Source organism: Zalophus californianus, chromosome 11, assembly GCF_009762305.2.
Source record: "Zalophus californianus isolate mZalCal1 chromosome 11, mZalCal1.pri.v2, whole genome shotgun sequence".
Classification (NCBI taxonomy): domain Eukaryota; kingdom Metazoa; phylum Chordata; class Mammalia; order Carnivora; family Otariidae; genus Zalophus; species Zalophus californianus.
Genome location: NC_045605.1, coordinates 7,917,001 through 7,924,829, shown reverse-complemented (window position 1 = coordinate 7,924,829; position 7,829 = coordinate 7,917,001).

The following is a 7,829-nucleotide window of genomic DNA, read 5'->3' as shown; positions in this document are numbered from 1 at the left end:
CATGTCTTTTCATGGCCTGATAGCTCATTACTTTTTAGTGCTGAATAATATTCCATTATCTGGTTGTGCCACAGTTTATTTATCCATTCAAGATGTAGGACATCTTGGTTGCTTTCAAGGTTTGGCAATTATGGATAAAGCTGCTGTAAATGTCAGCATGCAAGTTTTTATGTGGACATATGGTTTCAACTCTTTAAAGTAAATAATGAGGAGCACAATTACTGAATCCACTGGTAAGTATATTTAATTTTGTAAGAAAACACCAGACTGTCTTCCAAAGTGGCTATGCAATTTTGCATTCCCACTCAGCAATGAATGAGAGTTCCTGTTTTTCCATATTCTTGTCAACAATTGGTGTTGTCAATATTCTGAATTTTGGCCATTCTAATAGGTGTGTTGTAGCATCTCATTTTTTTAATTTATATTTTCCTAATGACATATGATGTGAAGCACCCTTTCTTATGCTTATTTTCCATCTGTGTATCTTCTTTGGTAGGTGTCTTTAAGGTCACTGGCCCATTTTTTAACCAGTTTGTTTTCTTATTGTTGAATTTTAAGAGTTCTTCGTATATTTTGGATAATAGCTTTCTATTAGATGTGTCTTTTGCAAAAATTTTCTCCCAATCTGTGTATTCTCGTCTCATTCTCTTGATAGTGTTTTTTGCAGAGCCCAAGTTTTAAATTTATCAATTTTTTTTAAATGGATCATGTCCTTGGTGTTGTATCTAAAAAGGCATCATCATAGCCAAAGTCATCCAGATTTTCTCCTACATCATCTCATAGGAGTTTCATAGTTTTGAATTCCACATTTAGGTCTATAATCCATTTTGAGTTAATTTCTGTGAAGGATGTGAAGTCTGTATCTAGATTTTTTTTTTTTTTTTTGGTGAGGACCAGTAGGTGGGGGGATATGGATGTCCAATTGTTCCAATACCATTTGCTGAAGAAACTATCTTTGCTCCAGTATATTGCCTTTGCACTTTGATCAAAGATCAGTTGAATATATTCATGAGGTTCTATTTCCAGGCTCTGTATTCTGTTCCATTAATCTATTTGTATATTTTTTCACCAATATCACCCTGTCTTGATTACTCAATCTTTACAGTAAGTCTTGAAATCAGGTAGCATCAGTTCTCCAACTTTATTCTTCACCTTCAATATTGTGTTGGGTATTCTGGATCTTTTGCCTCTCTGTATAAACTATAGAATAAGTTTATCAAAATTCATAAAATAACTTGCTGGGATTTTGATTGGAATGAATCCAAAGATCAAGTTGGGGATAATTGACGCCTTGACAATATTAAGTCTTCCTATCAATTAACATGGAATATCGCTTCATTTATTTAGTTCCCCTTTATCATTTATCAAAATTTTACAGTTTTCCTCATATCGATCTTGTATATATTTTGATATACTTATACCTAAGTATTTCATTTTTTGGATGGTAACTGAAATATTATTGTGTTTCTAGTTTCAAATTCCACATGTTCACTGTCGGCACATAGGAAAGCAATTGACTTTTGTATATTAACTTTGTATTCTGCACCCTTTATAATCACTTATTGGGTCCAGGAGTTATTTGACTGATTTTTTTCCATGTTCTACATAGATGATTGTGCCATTAAAAAAAAAAGAAAAGAAAAGAAAAAAGACAGTTTTATTTCTTCCTTCTAATTTGTATACCTTTTATTTTTTTGCTTTACTGCATTAGCAAAGACTTCCAGTATGATATTGAAAAGGAGTGGTGAGAGGGACCATCCTGGTCTTTTACCTGATCATAGCGGGAACTTTGAGTTTCTCATCATTAAGTATGATGTTAGCTGTATGTGTGTGTGTGTGTGTGTGTGTGTGTGTGTGTGTGTGTGTGTGTGTGTGTATCTGACATACACATAACTGAATATATCACTATTATTGTTTTTAACAAACTGTTACCTGTTAGATCAGTTAAGAATAAGAAAAAAGTTTTCATTTTATCTTCACTTGTTCTCTTCAATGCTTTTCCTTTTTTATGTAGCTCCAAGTTTCTGATCTGCATTATATTCTTTCTTTCTAAAGCATTTCTCTTAAAATTTCTTGCAAGGCAGATCTATTGGCAAGAAATTCCCTCAATTTTTGTTTGTCTAAGTTTTTATTTCTCCTTCACTTTTTAATAATAATTTGGCAGGGTGCAAAATTCTAGGTTGAAGTGTTTTTTTTTCTCACAATACCTTAAATATTTGACTCCACTATCTTCTTGTTAGCATGGTTTCTGAGAAGTTACATGTAATTATCTTTGCTCCTTTTTAGGTAAGGTGTGTTTTACCTCTGGCTTCTTTCACAATTTTATCTTCATCTTTGATTTTCCGTAATTTGAAAATGATACACTAATACACTTAGGTGTAGTTTGCTGGTATTTATCCTACTTGGTATTCTTAAGCTTCCTGGATCTGTGGTTTCATGTCGGACATTAATATGGAGAAATTCTTAGTCATTATTGTTTCAAAATATATCTTCTGTTCCTTTCCCTTTTTCTTCTTCTTCCCACCGAGTATTCCAGTGGGTATTCTCATTACGTGTATGTTACACTTTTTATAGTTGTCCCATAGTCCTTAGAAACTATATTCTGTTTCAGCCTTTGTTCTCTTTCCTTTTTGGTTTTCAGGTATTCTGTTGATATAACCTCTAGCTCAGAGATTCTTTCTTTGGCCATGTCTAATCTACTAACAAGCCCATCAAAGACATCCTTCATTTCTGTTACTGTTTATATACAGCATTTCTTTTTTGTTCTTTCTTAGGATTTCCATCTTTTGGCTTACATTGCCCATCTATTCTTGCATGCTGTCTAGTTTATCCAGTACAGCCCTTAGTAAATTACACATAGCTCTTTTAAATCCCCAGTCTGAAAATTCCAATGTCCTTGCCATGTCTGGATTTGATACATACTCTGTCTCTTCAAATTGTGGAGGGGTTTTGTTTTGTTTCCTTTTTGCTATGCCTTATAACTATCTTGATAGCTAGACATGCTGTAATGGGCAAAAGGAACTGCAGTAAGTAGGCCTTTAATAATGTGCTGTCGAAGGGGGGGGAAATTGGAGCGGGAGACGAACCATGAGAGATGATGGACTCTGAAAAACAAACTGAGGGTTCTAGAGGGGAGGGGAATGGGAGGATGGGTTAGCCTGGTGATGGGTATTAAAGAGGGCATGTTCTGCATGGAGAACTGGGTGTTATATACAAACAATGAATCATGGAACACTACATCAAAAATTAATGATGTAAAGTATGGTGATTAACATAACAATAAAAAATTTAAAAAAATAATGTGCTGGTGAGGTGCTGGAGAGGGAAAACATTCTATAGTCCTATGATTAGGTCTGTGTTTTAGTGAGATTATGCTTCTGGACTGTGAACTTCACAAGTGTTTCTCAGGTTTTTTTCCTCCCCTCTTAGGTGGGACAAGATGGCTAAGGAGGACTGGAATGAGGTATTTCCTTTCCAGGTCACTTAGGTTCTGATAATACACCAGGTTAGAGGGGTGCCTGGGTGGCTCAGTCGGTAAGCGTCTGCCTTCGGCTCAGGTCATGATCCCAGGGTCCTGGGATCGGGCCCCACATCGGGCTCCTTGCTTGGCAGGAAGCCTGCTTCTCCCTCTCCCACTCTCCCTGCTTGTGTTCCTTCTCTCACTGTGTCTCTCTCTCTCTGTCAAATAAATAAATAAAAAATCTTTAAAAAAAAAAATACACCAGGTTAGGCTCTGGTTAACTAGTTTTCCCTGAAAGGCACGTGTTACTAAGAAAAACAGAATGCTCTGGTGTATTTCAAAATGGTTCCTTTTCTCCCTCTCTCACCTGGAAGCCCCCAGGGATTTTTCTCTGATACTTAGTATCCTGGAAATCTTACACTCTTGTGGGAACCTCCACCCCACCCCACCCCACCATGTCTTCGTTCCCCTGGAGATTTTAACTTTCTGAGTTGTTCACATTGAGCCTCTAGCTATTCAACAATTACAGTCAAGTTTTCCTACCTGACACGGCAGCAGCTTCTGCTTGTGAGTGTCTGCATCAATAGTCCCTGGCTCCCTGCATTTTCCTGTCTCTCCAATCTTGCGTGCAACACTTTGCCCTGTGTGTTCCCCTCCTATGGATCCAAGAACACTGGTTAATTTTTCAGTCCGTTCAGCTTTTTACTTGTTTTTAAGCTCTAGTGGTGACTTCCAACCTCCCTATAAGTGGAACTAGAGATTAGATATGTTGGTTTTCATGCCTGAATAAGTGAAGAAATCTTTCTTCATCCTTTCATTCATTCAACAAATACCTACTGGATACCTCTAATTTGCTCAATAGTGTTCTAGGCACTAACAATACCGCAGTGAACAAAACAAACTCCTGCCTTCATGGAACTTGCATTATAGTAGAACCTTGAAGTTTAATAGTTTAATAAGGATATATCCTCCTGCTAAGTATTCTGTTTTTAATTTACCAAAAACACAGGATGTTCTTTTGATCTTAAAGTTAAGTTTTTGCATCTTTTTTACTTATTTGTTCTGTAATGACATTGATTTGGGTCCTCATTTAAGCTGGCAACCTCTCTTTTCATCTGTCATTTCATCTTTGAGCTCTTATTCATTGAATACTGGTTCTCATTAAGTTCTATAGAATGCAGCATTTATAAATTATTTTCTATTCCTCTAGTTTATATTTTCATTTAGGTTGGACTCTATCTTTTGCATGTAATGCATGATTTCATGTTGTGCTATAGTATTTCTGCATCACTGCCACATCATTTTGTTTCATCTTGCTCATTCTCTGCTATCTCTTTTGAGGTTTTATTATATATTCTATACTAGGACACTCTGCTTCTCTCTGCTTATAGTTGGGGTGGAGGGTGGTATACCATTCAACGGAGGAAGACCTTCAAGTTTTAGATTATTTCTTGAATTTAGCTCTGAAGTCCTCCCTTCCATAAGAGAGAGGCAGGTTCATTGTTCATTTTTCATTATCACCAGTTTCTTTCTAGCAGCAGTTCCTACTAATCATTGATCAGAAGGAAAAGAGAAAAATAATAATACTTACTCATTATGTTTCTTTCTAGAATTAGTGACATTAGCAAGAATTGTATTTGGCCAATTCAGAAGTTTGTCCTCTAGGATTTGGAGTGAGGAAGGAACATAACATCACTACTCTTCTTTACTACTCTCTGGAATCTTTTTCACCCCCTCAATAACCATGTTTTGTAATGTTTTTCTTAGGTCAATGTTTTTTTGTTTGTTTGTTTTTTAAGATTTTATTTATTTATTTGACAAGGAGAGACATAGTGAGAGAGGGAACACAAGCAAGGGGACTGGTAGAGGGAAAAGCAGGCTTCCCACGGAGCAGGGAGCCCAATATGGGGCTCAATCCCAGGACTCTGGGATCATGACCTGAGCTGAAGGCAGACACTTAACAACTGAGCCACCCAGGCACCCCAAGTCAATGTTTTTAACCTTAGACACAGGTATGGAGCTTTAAAAAAAAAAAAAACTGTACATTCACGCTGCACCCCAGACCAATTTAATTAGAATTTCTGGAGAAGTCCAAATAGTATTTTTGAAAGTTCCCAAGGTGGTTTCAATGCCTAAGACCTAACCTTGAGAACTGCAGGCTTAGGTATGTTCCTTTCCTTCTTTGCAGCTGTAAGTGATTTTTAAAAACTCTTTTTGCTTATTTTATGGCTATGCACTTCCAGAGAAATTTTATGGTAAAATTTTATGGTATGGTAAAATTTTCATCTGACATCTTCCTAATCACTTCTTAACAGAAAATTGAGAAGTTCTCAATAACTATCTGCTAGTTGCTTAAATGTCTTTTTCATATGTACGATACAGTCCTCTGAAATCCACTTGTGACTTTCACTCAATACACACCTATCTATCATAGGAAAAATCAACAACTTCCCATTTCATTCATGTAACAATCCTCATTTTGAATAAAAATAATAGTACAGGTGCTATTGTTATATTAGGAAAATCATAAATTCACATATTCAACATTTGTGGAATCAAAAGTCATGACTCTTCTCTTCAACACCTTGAATGTGTGTGTGTGTGTCTGCACATACAAGTGTATGTTGGGAAAAGAGAAGTGAAAGGGCCTTAAGAGGTGCATACATTAAACATGTGTAGGAAAAGAGGATCCAGTGAAGGTGACTTAGAGAATTCATAGAAACAGAGAAATTAGAATATAAGGTTTTGAAGATTAGAAATAGAAAGCATGTCTAAATTGTTCATTTTGTATCTTTATATATTTGTAAAATTAATGAATGAATGCAATACAAGTGTCATGGCTGCCAAGAGAAGAGTGGCAGGACATATGCTACAGTGTCATCTTTGATTATAGAAGCTATTGCATTTGCTCACTGGGAAATCATGAAAGGGATCCCATATTTGCAGAAAGGGAAGGCAATGAAAAAGCAGAGGCAGTTTATATGGATTCCTTTTTCCAAAAGCTGGCAATAAGGAAAAAAAGAAAGCATGTGTGGGGAGCAGTAGTGATAATTCAAGAAGGAAGGATGACGGAGAAGGTTTTATTTTAATATCGTAAGGATGTGAATGCATTGTATGCCCAGAGAAAGAAACAATAGAGAGGAAGTGACTTAAAGGGGAACATACCCCATTCTCCCGTCTCCACTGCATTAAAATTCATTGCATACCCAGCAATGTTCTTATAGGACTGTATTAGCATGTTAAACATATAGAGGCAGAAAAAGATCAAGCAGAGATTAAGCAGGGTTTGGCTGGGTTTTTTTACTACAGAATTTATCAAAGATTTTCTATACCACATTTTATAAATGTACATTATCACATTAGTATCATTTCCCATGGAACCATGAATATGGAACCCCTCCTTTTAAAAAAAAAATATCCTATGCAGAGAAAGGGGAACCCTCCTACACTGCTGGTGGGAATGCAAGCTGGTGCAGCCACTCTGGAAAACAGTATGGAAGTTCCTCAAAAAGTTGAAAATAGAGCTACCCTACAACCTAGCAATTGCACTACTGGTTGTTTACCCCAAAGATACAAATGTAGTGATCTGTTTATAGCAGCAATGTTCACAATAGCCAAACTATGGAAAGAGCCTAGATGTCCATCAACAAATGAATGGATAAAGAAGATGTGGTGTATACACACACACACACACACACACACACACACACACACACACACTGGAATATTATGCAGCCACCAAAAAAATGAAATCTTGCCATTTGCAATGACGTGGATAGAACTAGAGGGTATTATGCCAAGCTAAATAAGTCAATCAGAGAAAGACAATTATCATATGATCTCACTGATATGAGGAATTTGAGAAACAAGACAGAGGATCATAGGGGAAGGGAGGGAAAAATGAAACAAGATGAAATCAGAGAGGGAGACAAACCATAAGAGACTCTTAATCTCAGGAACAAACTGAGGGTTGCTGGAGTGGTGGGGGTGGGAGGGATGGGGTGGCTGGGTGATGGACACTGAGGAGGGTATGTACTATGGTGAGTGCTGTGAATTGTGTAAGACTGATGAATCACAGACCTGTACCCCTGAAACAAATAATACATTATATGTTAATTTTAAAAAAGTATCCTAATGGACTAGTGTTTCATATAACATACTTTGGAAAATATGCTTTAAAGTAAAAATTCTTTCAGAATTTCTATATCTAATTTCTTTTCAGTTGGCATAAGCACTATTAAAAAGTAAACTTTTGGTTTTGTTGTTTTATTTTTTTAATTCAAGTATAGTGTTATATTAGTTTCAGGTGTACAATATAATGATTCAGTAATTCTATACATTACTCAGTGCTCATCGTGATAAGTGTACT